The sequence below is a fragment of the Amphiprion ocellaris genome, chromosome 22 (assembly GCF_022539595.1).
Source record: "Amphiprion ocellaris isolate individual 3 ecotype Okinawa chromosome 22, ASM2253959v1, whole genome shotgun sequence".
Lineage (NCBI taxonomy): Eukaryota > Metazoa > Chordata > Actinopteri > Pomacentridae > Amphiprion > Amphiprion ocellaris.
Genome location: NC_072787.1, coordinates 20233703 through 20249002, shown reverse-complemented (window position 1 = coordinate 20249002; position 15300 = coordinate 20233703). Strand labels below are relative to the sequence as shown.

The 15300-nt window shown below is 38.5% G+C and overlaps 1 protein-coding gene across 5 annotated transcripts in view; it reads left to right on the top strand.

Annotated features, from left to right (window-relative positions):
* tmem108 (transmembrane protein 108) overlaps positions 1 to 15300 on the top strand; it is a 61887-nt gene that overhangs the window by 37557 nt on the left and 9030 nt on the right. The window lies entirely within an intron of this gene.

Here is a 15300-nt window from a genome sequence, read left to right as displayed (position 1 = left end):
ATTTCAGAGCATTTTTTTTTTTTGACAAGTCATATCTTTGAAACATAAAACTTGCTATGCTTTCTTGCATTCAGTTCCTTGGACACATTACACTTCCATTATGTAGAGCTGACCACCTGAGATCTCTGTCTCTGCACCGTATAGAAACATTTCTTATTTCTCTCTTTGGATGAGCCATCTGCAGGAGACAGCTGTTCTTTAACATCTTCAGGCTGCAGGCGATAGAAGAGATGCTGCAGATAGAAAAGACAGGTGATCCTGCATCACAATAGCTGTCAGAGCTGGAAGTTTCTTTACCCCAGGATACCCTCATTGCTTTGTTTTGTCGCTCTGTCTTCTGCACTTTCTGTCCTCCAACTACATCCCCACTCTTGACTGTGGGCTTGCTGTGCTGCCAGAATACCCCAGAAACAGCAGACAAGACTCACAATTTGTTTCTAGCATGTTAAGTTTTGTCTGACAGCTCAGTGTTCAAAGCGAAGCCCATCAAGTAAGGCATTTGCTTCCAAATGTCTCCTCTTCAAAGGTGCAAATTGTGTTTTGAAGTCAGCTCCTTAAAAAATGGATAGTAACTTGAAAGAACTGCTGGTGTGATGTGTAAATGAGTACACAAAGTCTGCAGTAATGGTGCCAGTCTGATGTTATCTTGTCTTGTGTATTTTTTGAAATAGTTAATGGTTTTTTGAAAGCCACAAACACTTGTGGAAATGTTGAAATTCTCTGTGTCCATGACTGTAATGGGGTTGTATAACTGCTGGCCTTCAGTTCAGAGTTCTCTTCAGATTCCAGGCAAGTTCCTGTTTAATGTTTCTCCTTCCGGTCAGATCCATTGGTGCTGTCACCGCTGCTGCAGCTAAATCATTATCCCAGTAAACAGCGCAAGGACTCTTTGTTGTTCTTGTTTTTGCATTCTCCCTCGGCCCGATTCTCAGATAAACACGTCTCTGTTCAAAGCTGCTGTAACCTGACAAACAATTTGTGGAGCATTCAAACAGGAAGCCATTATCCTGTTACGAAAGCTCTGCCTCTTATCTCTGGGCTCACATCTGTAGCTCCCTCCCTGCTCCGCCTCTCCGCCACTCCGCCCATCCAGAACTCCTCCAGCTCGGTCCCAGCGCTCCACAGGATGTGCCCTATCTGTCTGTTTCCCCCCCTGGGACAGACACTCTACCCAGAATGGCAGACGAACACACCCAGGAGCAAACCAAAGGAATTTGTCTGTATGTGCTACTGTTAATATGACACTGTATTTATACACCCAGGGCACTTATGTGTCATTCCATCAGGATGAATTTCAGAGGAATTGGCCTTTAAATCAGCTAACTTATTCACTGGAGCATTGATGAATAAGAAAAGCTGATAGTCTTCTTGGCAAACCAAATTGTTTATGAGGACAAATGTTGTTGCTGAAATGTCTTGGCCTGCGAAATTCCAAGATGTTACACATTTTTTGTTGTGTCGGTCCAGGAAAAAAAGAACAATTAACAGTTGTGGTAGCAGTAACAGAGCCTAGAAGTACAGTTAAAGGTCTCAGTCCCTTAAATTCAAAATGAAGACTTCTTTTCTAACCTTGTTTGCAGTAAGAAATAACCTCTGCTGAAAAATTACCTGAGGTGCCAAAAACGGCAGTTCCTCGAATGGCCACTTGAGGCTGATCCCAAAATTGAGTAACTCCCCATAGACCCCTATGTTAAAATGTTCAGCTTTACAGCAGAAATAAATCTGTTTACAGCCTGGTTTTAAAAATGGTTTTGGTCTCTATAGCTAATTTCCTCATTTGTAATGACTGTAAAAGAAATTTCTGGGCTTCATATGCTACAGTCACATTATTACTCACTGTAGGCTCATTTTCATTGTGACATAAAGTCCTGCACTTCTGTGGAAAGACCAAAACCATGGCCAAAGGTAAAAAGAATTCAAAAATGTATTTTGTGCAGTAGGACACAGAATGACAAAAAATACTAAAATTGTAATTTGAATTATTTGATTATTTTACAAAAAATGAAAAAAATGGAATAAGGAAGTGTTGCAAATACTGACAAAAAGTTATACATTTTTACATACAGCATTTTTTTGTTCCTATACTTGTCTCCTACCTATTCTGTGTAAACACAGCCTGCAGTTCAGCCAAGTAGTCCCTTAATTTTGGATCATGTGACTGTTGGTTGGTCAGTCACGACTGCTTGTTTGTGACAAGTGCAAGAATTTTTTGTTTTTTATAGAATCTGCTTACTACAGGAAGTTTACTTTTGGCGATTTTTTTTTAGATTTTTTGAAAGTGATTTTGAATAAATATATCAAAATAATATATTTTGATTTGCAGATGAGTAATTCAAGTACTGTCGCACAGTTGAAAATCTGATGGTTCTTTCTGTTTAGAAAGAAATATAAAGCTGTGGTAAATGGTGACATTTTTAGCATGCTGTTTAAACACTGGCAAATTTTTTGCATTTGCATGGAGCAAAATACAAAGAAAAATGCAGATTCAAAAGAAGTTTGCAGAAGCAAAAACATTTGAAATATGAATAATTTTGAACATTTCAAACTAACACATTGCAGAGCCGAGGCTCAGTGCAGTTCTGCTGAATAGGAATAGCATGTTGCTTTTTTTAAACATTAATTTATCCAGTGGCATTTTACAGACAGCAGTTCTTGTTTTTTTATTAGCATCTGCCTGCGCTCACAGTTATACAGAGTCTGGATGCTGCAGAATGACAGTATTGATAATCAGGGAGGGTCAAACTCTTTTCTTTTACTTCCTCCATCTTAAAATGAAGTAAATGAACCAGTGGGAGCAGTGCTAATAGTTAACAACCTAATGCAGGACTTAATTTCTGTTTATTACCATTAAATGACTCACAATGAACCTGAGGCTTTCAGGGCCCCTGATGGCGTCGGGCCCCAGGACAGTTGCCTGCTTTGCTATTTTGGTTAATGACCACATCAAATTTGCTTATTTGGTTAATGGCCAACTCTGCCTTTATGACTGTAGTAGTAGATGAACTAGAGTTGGAAGTATCTGCAGCAGAAACATATATTGCTTTTTCTATGAATAATAGTGGCATTAGTAGTAGTCCTACTGGAGGTATCAGTAGTACTAGCAGTGATTTTATAGTAGCAGTAGAAGAATGTGTTTTGGTAGTAGGAATAGAAGTAGAAGAAGCAGTAGTTCTTAGGTATCTTAGGCAATCTTGGATTCTTGCAAAGATCTGATATGTCAGTTTTTTCCAGCTTATTTTGGTTGATACCAATACAATATATGCACGTTTTTTCCACGTAATAACACAGAACGTCAGATCTCTCCTGTAGTGGAATTAACATTTTATTATCCCTACTCTTATCATGTTTACGCAGACATAAAAAACATGTATGGAAAACATGCCAAAATTATATTTAAGCAAAATTTTAAAACCAGACTGTCCATTTTTAACCTGACGAGCATTATCTGCTTGTTAATGCTCATTTCATGCTGCTCCTGATATTTTATTCTGAAGAATTTTCTTGGCCAGTAATGATGATGATGATGATGATGTCAGTATCACCGTGCATCACTAGTAGTTGTAGCTGTAGTGAGATGAGAAGTTGTTGTGGAAATTGTAGCACTTGAAGTAACGACCATAGAGGTAATAAAACTGACATTACTTTGTGGAAATCTGCTTTAACTTTGGCATGAAAGAGTCTTGATTTGTAAATTCATGTCAAAATAAACAAATCATATCAACTATAGCTCAGTGTTGAAAAGCCATAAAGCATTAACATAACATTAATAACATTAGTGGTAGTAATAGTATTAGTACCAGTAGAGATAGCATTGGTGAAGGTAGTTTGCAAATTGGAGCAATCACTATGTTGTCATTTATTTTTCTTATTTTTCCTTATGTGATTCTTTATTTTATTACTCGTTTTATCATTAGCAACTGTATTAGTGGTTCTTTTAGTGGTATTGATCAAAATAGAAGCACTAGTGGTACTTTGTAAGCACTAGTAAGCAGTGGTAACAGCAGTATCACAGTAGTCCTGTTGGTAGTGTTAATTGCTATAGAAGTGCAGTGGGTCCACTGGAGTCCATCAGGGCCGATAGCTCACTGTCCAGGGGTGATAATCCAATCTCACCAGCAGTTAGTCAGACAGCTCTCCGGTCGGCCTGCTGATAAAGGGTTTTGTCCACCTGCAGCTGATGGATCTGATCTGTTTCTGCGTCTCCCTCTGACAGCACGTCAAAGCTTTACATTAAACGTCTCAGACTACCTTCGACAAAACTCCCCATTTAAGTCTTTTGAATGCTTTGATTTCTGTCTGCCAGCCTTTATTCCATAAAAGACAGATATGGATTCATTTTGTATTAAAGGAGCAGAGGCGCGGTGTATTTCTCTGTGCACCGGTATGATGTGTTTTAGGCTCATCTGTATTCTGATGAATGCTGGAGATAAAGCCTTTCTCCATTTGCCCCCAAAGGATTGGAGGGGGAATCCCATGGAGGTTTGTCTGCTACTGTGGAGTGGTTGTGATTAGCATAAACGAGGCTTAATGTGATCCATGGGCCGGCCAGTTGGCGAAGAAGACGTCTGTAATTCTCAGCTATGGTTCAGCTCCTTGAGACTCCTAAACCAGCACTGATACATGTTTATCCCATTAGATTATGAGACATTATGGACATACAGTAATTCCATCTGTACAATTACATCCCAGGCATTTAGTTGATGGTTTAATTTAAAGTAACATACAGTTAAAGTTCAGCCAGAGGTCCTGTGTCTTGCTCAGGGGCATCTTCACATGGTTGTTAATGCACAGATACGGTGCTAATACTAAAAACACCATTGTTTTTTGTTTTTTTCTCTGTAGGTGAGGTTCTATGCAGGCTCTGGAAGACTGAAAGCAAATCAGACGATAAAGTTTAGTAACTTTAGAAACAAAGTCAGATACTTCAACGTTTTTCATCAGGGCCAGAGTCATCATTTCTGGACACTTGAAATAACGAGATAAGACTAAAAACTCTGAGACTTGCTGCATTTTTACTCACTATGAGCACATTTTAAACTACAATATAAAGACTTGACCTCTACATAAACAACAAAACCATGGCTAGAAGTAAAGACAACTCAAAAATGCCAAGTTGAATGTTTTTGATTACATCCAATACTGGAAAAATATGATGATTCTATGTACTATAGATACATTACTACTTAAATTTTAAATTTGTTATTTCCTGTCTGCTCTGTCTGAACACTGCCTGCAGTTGAGCCAAATAGAATTCTTGTCAAATGACTATTGGTCACAGCTGAGCAATGGCTTGTTGGTTGCAGAATTTGTGAATTTTTTTCAGAATCTGTATATTTTGGGCAAAATGTTCAATAAGTCATGCAGAATAAAGTGATTTCGTGGCATGTGAGTAGGTCAAAGGCGGCCAAAAAGTTAAAAATCCAACATTTCTTTCTGTTTACTGTCTGTGGTTCTGATTAATGCTTTAATTGTGCCTTCCAAGCCCGCCGGTGTGTTTAAAGGTAAAGGTGAAAATACTCCTTGCTTTAAAATAAGCATAGAAGGAGATCAATAGAAATAACTCTCTTTGATATGAATTTACAGCGATGCTGCCAAAGACGTGTTACCAAATAACAGCACTGAGATGCCTCAAAAGTGGTACATTTAGCTTCCTTAGGTGGTACGAAACCTCCGTCAACTGGAGATGTGAAGTCAGTTGTCTATAAGTGAAGGTACTTTTGTAACTGCCGTTGGTCTGTTTAACCAGGGAGCATGAACCTAAAATAGGCAAATCAGAAATCTCTACTGTTGTTTAGACCGACTAAAGGGATGATCCTGTGCCTTCTGCCACCAGATACAACCAACGTTAAAAGCATAAAATCACAAGACGAGTTGTTTCAAGTGTTTGATGTGATGTTATGTAGACACCAAAATGCAGTTGAAATTAATAATTCCTCTTCATCTAACTCCTCTTGAGCATTGATGATGCAAGTTATACCTAAATTGTTGACATGACCACGAACATCAACCCATAAAACAACTACATTTGTATCTTATTCATTTCTCGACTGTTTAGTTGAGTTGAAGGTACAGTATTTAGGATTTGGTAGCATCTAGAGGTGAGATGACAGATTGCAACCCGTCCTTTTCTGAGGATGCCAGTGTTTGGTTTGTCCATTCTGGGCTAACAGAAATATGGCGGCACAACATGGTGACCTCCCTCTGTAGCCATGAAGGGCTCAGTGTAAGCTAACAAAAGCACAATGATTAGTAGTTAAAGATGATTATACAGTAATTAAAACATCATTATGAATGCTATTTTCCATTTTGGTTAATAGATCCCATTGAATTCTGGTCTTGATGCACCCTAATACACATTAAATCACTTATAAATAGCTTACAAGTGCAAATAAATCAAAAATAGTTAAAATTATCCAAATTATTAATTTAAATAGCCTGCAGAGCAATGACATGGAGGATATTCATGCTCCTAAAGATATCCTGTAAGACCCTGTTATGCTACACTGACAAAGGTTTTATCATTGTATTGCAGTTTTATTCATATATATATATGTGACCTTGGCCAGATTCCCATTGGACCGCGGTGTTTTGTTCCCTGTACATACAGTTCTGTTATTCCCCGTCATGCTGTTGAGCAGGAAGTTGACAGAGCAGTAGTAGTTCAGAAGTACAGCCTGACAAACCGTCACGAGCCTTATTGATGGATGATTTTGCAGCTCCTATTTCTGGCTTCCTGTAGAGCCTCCAGTTCGAATAGTGCCACTACCAGCTGCCCACTCATGATGCGGCACAACCAGCCTGGCAACAGAACTCGCCTCATAGGCAGATTGTCGCTGTGGACGCCGGAGCCACATCGTTCTTCATCCCACGTAGCATGAGGTGACCCCTGGCAAAAAAAAAAAAGATGAATACCCCAGCCTCCACGGTGAGTAGCCCCTCCTCAGGATTGATCACGCAGCCAGGCTAGTGCATAAGCACTGCATACCGCACACTAAGTGCTCCATCCAGTATGATTGATTAGGCCGGAAGATTCACGATGCAGTGAATAATATTGTTCCACAAGAATGGAGCCTTAGCTTATGAGTGGACCCAAATTGAATGCAGGATTTCATTCAGCAGGACTAAATGTTATGTTGTTTTCCATCTTAGTGTAACTTTAGATTCAGTGACAGCCACTCCGGCCCTTGACATTGAGTCTAATAGTGAATGATTGGTGGGACAAAGCTTGCGTTGGATCAGCGCACAGGATCCTGCTTTGCAACATGATTTATTGATGTCCCTGATGGCACCAATGGAGGACTTCAGCGAATGTCACCAGCTTCCTATGCATTCAAAAGAGCCCTAATTCAGCAGGTTTCTTGCATAAATTGCCCCACCCTCCATACATCCTGCGCTTGGTTAATGGAAAACAGGTTGACGCCATTAGTCAAATAAATGGGGGCATAATCTCGCAGTAATTTTACCTTCGAGATTATTTGTCAGCGTCATATTAGCGCGTGCTATTCTTAGATAATCAGCTGGGCGATGTAGATAGTGAAGGCAACAGGTTGCTGTGAGTGATAACAGTGTTAACATGTAGTAGAAGGACAAGGAGATGGACCTTCAATTCAATGTCACCATTGAATTCTGCTTTTTTTTATCCCCTTTGTGTGAAGATTTAAACTCTTCGCCTCCTCACTCACTGCATCAATACTACAGAAAGCCTTTTGTGTGTGTGTGCGTGTGTGTGTGTGTGTTTTGTGCTGGTGAGAAAATATCATGTCAGACAGGGAAAAAAAAATCATGCTGAGTAGACGAGTGCAGCTGACCAAGACAAATGTTCCAAAATGTGCCTCCTATATTCTCCTCTCTCATACACCTTATTTTCCTTCCAATGTCCTTTTTGGTCCTCAGTGTCATGTATTTAATCTAACCTTTTTGCCTTTGTCCGTGCCTTAGCCTGATGAAACACCTACACATCTCCCTCTCTTCTTCTGCAGTACACCTCTGGCCTCCTCCGTGCACATTTTCCCACCCTCTCCGACCTCGCCATTCTTCCCCTTTCCCATCCAATTTACTCATGTTCTTCACAGTGCTTCAGCTCAGTAATGGATGTTCATAAAGCTCAGGTTACTTCTCGGATCTTTTCAATCATTTCTCTTGTTAATTCACTCCCTGCGCCTGCTTTTTCCGCACGTCTTTGTGGAGGCCGGGCCGGGCTCTCTGTCTGCGTTCGCCCTGCTTATATTCTCACTCCATCAGCCAGACGCGCAACCTTTGTGACAAATTACAGCCATTTGCCTCAGTGTGCAGCACAGTGTACGTGCAAAAACATACAGACACACATGTAATCGCTGCAATCACACACATGGAAACTCGACAATATTATGTATATGGCAGGGGTCAAAATGAACAGATTCCCTGTTTAAAAACAAATGAAGATGCAAGTGCAGCAGAGCGCGAAGAACAAGGTAGCTTGTGTAGATATTTGTCGTTTTAAGAGGAGTGACTGAATTCCCCGTGTCATCTGAGTTGATGTAAAGCAGGCTTTGTTGATAACGTATCTTGTATTGTGTTCTGTGTGTGTTCATTATGTCAAAATTTGATCCTGGAGATACCTACTGTAGCGGGAAGAACACAAATGTGATTTTGAGTACTTTTGCAGCTGTCTGTGGACAGATTTTGTCAGCACAATAGCATCACAACCATACAAGATGCAGTCAGAAAACTTTACAGGTGTCAAACTGAGATTTCGAAGCATTGACTATATATAAAGATAGTGGTGGTTGTGCCAGCTCATTCAAAAATGGGTGAAAAGGAAGAGCATGCAAAGAGCTGAGGCGTGCCATGCAAACATCTCCGGGTCTCTAGCATATGACAGCACCAACCTGTCACTCATAACGCATAACTTGAAGCCATAATACAATTTAAATGGGTGAGTTTTATTAAAATTCACCTCAAGTAAATTTGTCATGAATGGGGAAATTAGCCATAGAGACCAGAACCAGTTTTGTACCAGGCTGTAAATGTATTTATTTCTGCTGTAAAGTTGAACATTTTAACATGAAGGCCAAAGGAATTTACTCGGTTTTGGTTTCCGCCCCAAGTGGTCATTTGAGGAAGTGCAATTTTTGGCTCTTCTGCGTTGGCTTCTAATTGCAGAGTTTTCCATGTGCTATGCTCATGTTCACTGGTGTTACAGCTGGTGTGATCCCACCACTGGATGGTCTCTAGTTTTAGTGTCGCTTCCTCACTTTAGTTAGCTGACTAACTCTTTTGCTGAACACGGAAAGTTTTGTTATGGAAATAAAACCAATAAAAATTGCTTTTTAGTGGTTAATTTGTCTGTAGCAGCCATTATCATGAATATTAGGTGACTGCAGTGTACAAAGGCAAGGCTTCACTCACAATCAGCCACAGGGGATCATGAAAGAGATTCTGTTGTGCACTCAGGATGAAAATAAAAGGAAGAAAACTAGTGACAAAATTAAAGGAAAAAGCAACATGAAGTGTCTTAATGTAAAAACCCATCATTTCTTGAGGTGTTTGGGCCAACCTGTTCTGCCAGAAGAGATTTAACGCACCTTGGCATTGATTCTCCAAGTCTTTAGAACTCTCCTAAAGGAATGAAAACCATTCTTCCAAAAGATATTCCAAAAGATATTACCTCATTTGGTGTTTTGATGATGGCATTTCGAGCCAAAATCTCCCATTGGTTTGAGATCTGGTGACTCTGAAGGCCATTTTCATACTCATCAAACCATGCAATGACCCCTCATGTCCTATGGATTCAGGCATCGTTGTCTTTAAGTGATCACTCCCATCAGAATAGAAACATTTCATTTTGGTGAACAGTCAAAACTACTATGAATTGGTTTGCATTGACTCTGTCATCTAAAGGGACACCCCAATTGTAGAGGTCAAGGATTCAGTTTTTTCCTTTAGTTTTCCTTTAATTTGTCACCTACCTGTACATCACTTTATCAAGCAGGTGTATCTTCCTGATTCTACGATAAACTATCCATTACCAAACCGAGGACTCTGACTATCCTGCTATTTGCTAGTAGCTAATTCTGCACGCTCAATCGGGTTCCCTCTCGGGGTAAAAACTTTCCACCTGTTACTTTAATTAGTTTAAGGAACTCTAACAACATGTTGATCTCCTCCAAAGCTGTCAGTCACTAATCCTCTATCATTTTCATATGTTTACACAACTCACTGGTGATTTGTTTGGAAACCTGCGTGTCAGCTTGTTATAACTCTTCATAATGAGGTGGTGGGAGTCCTGCTGAAGCCAAACTCAGTGTCAGTCACAAACTCTAAACTAATTAAAGCCAGAAGCCAGCACAGTATCTGATAGAGAATCTAAAGGCCAGTGTTATCCTCAATTTCTACTCTACAATAATGAATATATGGCAGTTAGATGTCTGTGCTCGCTAACTTAAAAAGCATCTTTTCCCCTGTAACATTTCAGATGCGATCTTTAATAAAACATGATTTCAATAAACGGCATGAATATTTATTTCCATGTTGTGTACAGATCAGAGTGAAACCACACGTTTATGCACAGTTTCTGATCAGCTGTACAAATCAGGAGAGTGCGTGCCAGAGCATTTAATCTGCCCATTTCTAAAATAACGTTGTTTGGAAAGGCATTCTGGATGGCATGTTTTATTCAACAGCAGCAGGGTGTCGGGTTGCCAGGTTGTGACAGCCAGGTTTGGGTACTGATTGAAGGCGTGACACAAGCCAGACCTCATCATGACAGGCATCCTCCCTATTAATTGTCCTCTATTATCTCTTTCATCTGTTTTTTTTGTTTTTTGTTTTTTTTTAGCATTAAAAGGCACAGTGGTTACTCTATCATGCTGGCACCTAGAAAGTTCCATTTCGTGCAGATATCTGAGGCCTTAATATCCTACAGTATAAAAAAATCCCTAATTTGATGTAATTTTTCCTATTTATTTTACAGATTTTTGTACTATATTTTAGGATTAAAAATACTACAATATACTGGAATAATAGGTTTTACCTGTCTAATATAAAAAAAGAACATCTGAAACTTTCTATGAACATAAAATTTCCAATTTTATAAAAGAAAATAGATTTTTTTTCACTTAACACATATATTTGCAAATTTAGCATATTTCCATCAATATTTCTTTTTATTTAACAGCTGAAACTATTAAATTCAAGTTTAATACTGTAAATATATTTCTGAAACTACATATTTTTTGACAATTAACTGAAAAACAAATGCTTTAGTTCTTGAATTTTACATAGATTTGTTGGGTAAATGAGAGACGTTTTCGCAACAAAAATCATTTATAAATGTGTTTTAATTGTGTATAATATCTATAATGTGTGTCAAAATACTATTCTATACTAATCCATCTAATTACATGCAATTTTAGTGTTTTTGTCCATGTAAATGTCCTCTGTTAAACATTACAAAGCCACAGGAAAGACAAAATCTCATGTAAAATTAGAAAATGTACGGAGATTTACAGTATTTACAGTATTTTTTCAGTGCCACAAATGCCAGATTATTACCATTTTTTACACTGTATCAGTTAACATTTATTATATGTTGCTTAATCAGACTTAGTCCTCTAAGTTTGTCTAAATGTTGCCTTGATCTACAATACTCAGGATCAACAAAAACCTAAATGCTTCTGTGTTGATAGGTTGGTTTTTACTGTGTTTCATCCTCCTGCCTAAGGGATCATTTAAGGGAAGGATGAGCGATGATAAATCAACAGCGTCTGTGTGAGTCGCCTCCTCAGATATGGGTCTGAAGTGGGCTCTGTGGATTAGAGATGTGACGGACTCGGTTAATGGAAGACAAGGCCCGGACCCTCCATCCTGGAAGTCTGTGTGATTGAGTATAGAGGAATATGATTAATGATTCAGAGGCCAAGTTTAAATAGTCAGAGCTTTGGGGTTCTGCTGTGGTGCGTTTTGAGTCCCTCTGTGAACAAAGAGGAAGGATCTGAGAGGTTCCTGTGGAAAAGAAATCAGATTTTACTGTTTGTTTTGAAAAATTCATTGTAGTTTTGAGTTATATATCCCTTTCTCTTTCTACTTTTCAACCCTTCTCTCACTTCTTCTCCCTTCTTGTTCTTCTCTACCCTTTTTGGAAATGGAGACTTGGTTTCCATAGTTACTGAGGGAGCACCATGGTTAACTGATGGCCATAACATCTAGGTCACATCGGTGTCTTGGAACTGTGTTTTTCTCTGATCTCTTGTTTGAATGTAAGAAAAATGGAGTCTTAATCACCACCCGTAATTCTCTCATTGAAAGCTCTATATTGCGGACACCTTATGAAAGCCCACCTACGCCTGTCCATACATATCTAGTTGTTCTTTGGTTCGGTCATGTCAGTGTCATGTTTTTTTGCCAAACGCTTGGAGCTTTTTCTCTGTCACAAATAAGACACTCATGCATGTTCTTTTTACTGCAGCTACATTTGTATGGCAGCATCGAGGTGCAAACTGCAGGAGAGCTGGTTCTCAAAATTTTGAGAGGTCTCTAAAATATTGACAATATGCTGGGGGTTTTTTTTGCCATGCATTTCTATTTTTCTGTGTCTTCGTCATTGAGAATCTTGCATAAAACTTGGCTGTAATTGATGGATGATTCATCGTTTTAATAAAGATACCAGACTGAATGCAGTCCTTGCCACGTGACTGAAGCGTGGCAGCTCAATATTCTAAACTTCACTCACTTTAATTCAAAAGATCAGAAGAAGAATCTAATTTTCTTGATGAAGGACATATTTTATTTTTATTTTCTGCATAATCTGTTTCTGAATGATACACAGAAGGCAATGACGGCTACTTTGTATTTGTTTTCTTATGTGAATGGTACACAAAAGCTTTTTAAATAAATCACAAAAAAGTAAAAAAAGACTCGGCATAGTGGGCAATAGTCTTTTAACAATATGCGCGTATCGTTTCATTTTATTGCATATTACATTTAAAAAAGGATTTTTTTCCTCATCTGACTTGCCAGCATTTGATAAATGACTTTGAATCCTCACAGATTAATATAAGCATTCTTTCACTGACTGTTATTAAAGGATAAGGCTTGAAATATTCTACATTTTTCTTATTGTTGACAAATCCCATTAAAGAACCAAAGGCAAATATGAACTGATCCCACTAAAGCCTGATATAGCTCCTTTCTCCGTACCACAGCGTTGCATTGTTGTCCAGAAACTAATAAAAACATATCAGAGTCGCAGTGTTGCACTGGATGACATACTCTTTTATTACTACGATCACACAAACTGTAGTTTATTTAAAGTTGCTACGACATACACCACCCTGCAGCTGCAAACCAAATATGTATATCTCCACCAGTGAAAATAGTCCCCAATGAATGCACTATTTCTCAAAATACACAGTTGTAGGCCCCTTTCAAGGATTTACTTCCTCGGTAGGAATTAGGGTGGAACAATATGCCAAAAAAAAATTAGTTTGAGATTATTTTTTGACAGATATGAGTCATGATTTGACTGGTAATTGTCATTTTTTCATTACTTTTCCACTGAAACAAACATAAAAAAAATAATAATGTGATTTTTCCTGTGATCTCCTTCAAAACAAGCAGGCTCCTTTGTGTTTGGAGAACATGATTTGTATAACTGTAGCACCACAGTGCTTCATTTATAATGATATTTTGTGACACATTTTAGCAAAAAAACTGCAGCTCCTGTGATTTGGATATTGCACTTGGCCACATTGTGATTTCAGTAATATTTTTGATGAATTTTTTGACCCAAGTACCACGTTTAGGATTGGCTAATAGCAGCATTAAGAGCCAATAAATATAAATACTGTATGTGTCAAGATAACTAAATGCTTCCATTCAGCATCCTGTGACCAAAACAAACCACGGCCTCATTCAGACAGGAATTTAGATGATGTTAGCGTTGCATTTTTGCGCGTGCGGCTCTGAGCTGAATGCATGGAAACCACCCAGTGGGAGCACCGCTAATGTGTCGCATTAGCTGTGTTAAACAGTGTCAATAAGGAATGAAGAGGAGGGTGCAAAGGGGAAATTAATACGCCCTTCCACGTTCCTCCCTCCATGACTTTCCTGCTGTCTGGATACAATAATAGGACCAATATTCCTCACAGGCACCTGCTAATGGCTTGTCACTACACAGCCTCCTTATGGGATCCAGCTTGAGAAAGCGAATCTGTCAGTCTCTCGAAGATGGTTTTAGCATGTTAAGTAGGCCATTTTGACACTACGACTGTCATCAATCCATCTATTCATTGTAAAAATGTCTTTACAAGTCATTTTGTCCCACTAAGAAATAGATTCCACCATCTTCAGATCCTTCAGATTGGGTTATATAGTCTATTGACATGATCTTATTTTGACAAAAGGCGCCTTAAAATACTTAAAATGAGCAAATCTATTGAAATCACATTAGTAAAAAATTTACCTTCTTGCAATGCTATCTGAAGAATGAAATCAAAGAATTGCTTGCTATTTTATCACCTCAGTCAAGAGCTCTGTAAGCATTTCTGAAGCACAATAACAAAACCGCTGCTGCTGCGTTTGAAGTCTGCATCCAAAGATGGACACGTCCTCTCAGTCCCAGCTGCCACCTTATGCATGAACGGTTGCACACAGTGGAACTCGCCTAGTGAATAATGCAGTTAATAAAACAATCTAGTTAGACTAGGGGAGTGACAAACACAGCGGTTCAGTAGATTAAAGGCTGAGAAGCATAATGAATGCAGGACAAGGCTGCACGTCTCTTCTGAACATCTGAGCAGTCAATTTCAGCTGCTCAGCCTCACTCTAGTGGGGCTTTGCAAAGCAGGAGGCTTGAGGGAATGATATGTAGTTAGACGGATATGGTGAAAATACACCTTTATTTGAAGTAATCCAGTGTTTTGTTAACCCTCCTGTTGTCCTCATTTACGGGCACCAAAAAATATTGTTTCCTTGTCTGAAGAAAATTCAGCAAAAAAATTCCCCGAATTACTGAAAATTTGCAAAAACCTTCAGGAAGAAAATTCCAATAATTCCTTAAAAGTTTCCCTTAAAAGTTTTCTTTTTAAAAAATCCCCCAAATTTGGCAAGAAAATTCTTGGAAATATTTTCAAAAAATGAGTAACAATCTTCCAAAAAAATCCTAAAAATATCTAAAGTGATTACATATATATCCGTAAAACTTCTAATATTTTCTTTAAGAACATTCACATAAAAATCAACCAAAATCCAGCGAAATTTGCTGGATTTTGGTTGATTTTTTTTGTGAATGTTCTTAAGAAACATTTTTAACATTTCTTTTTT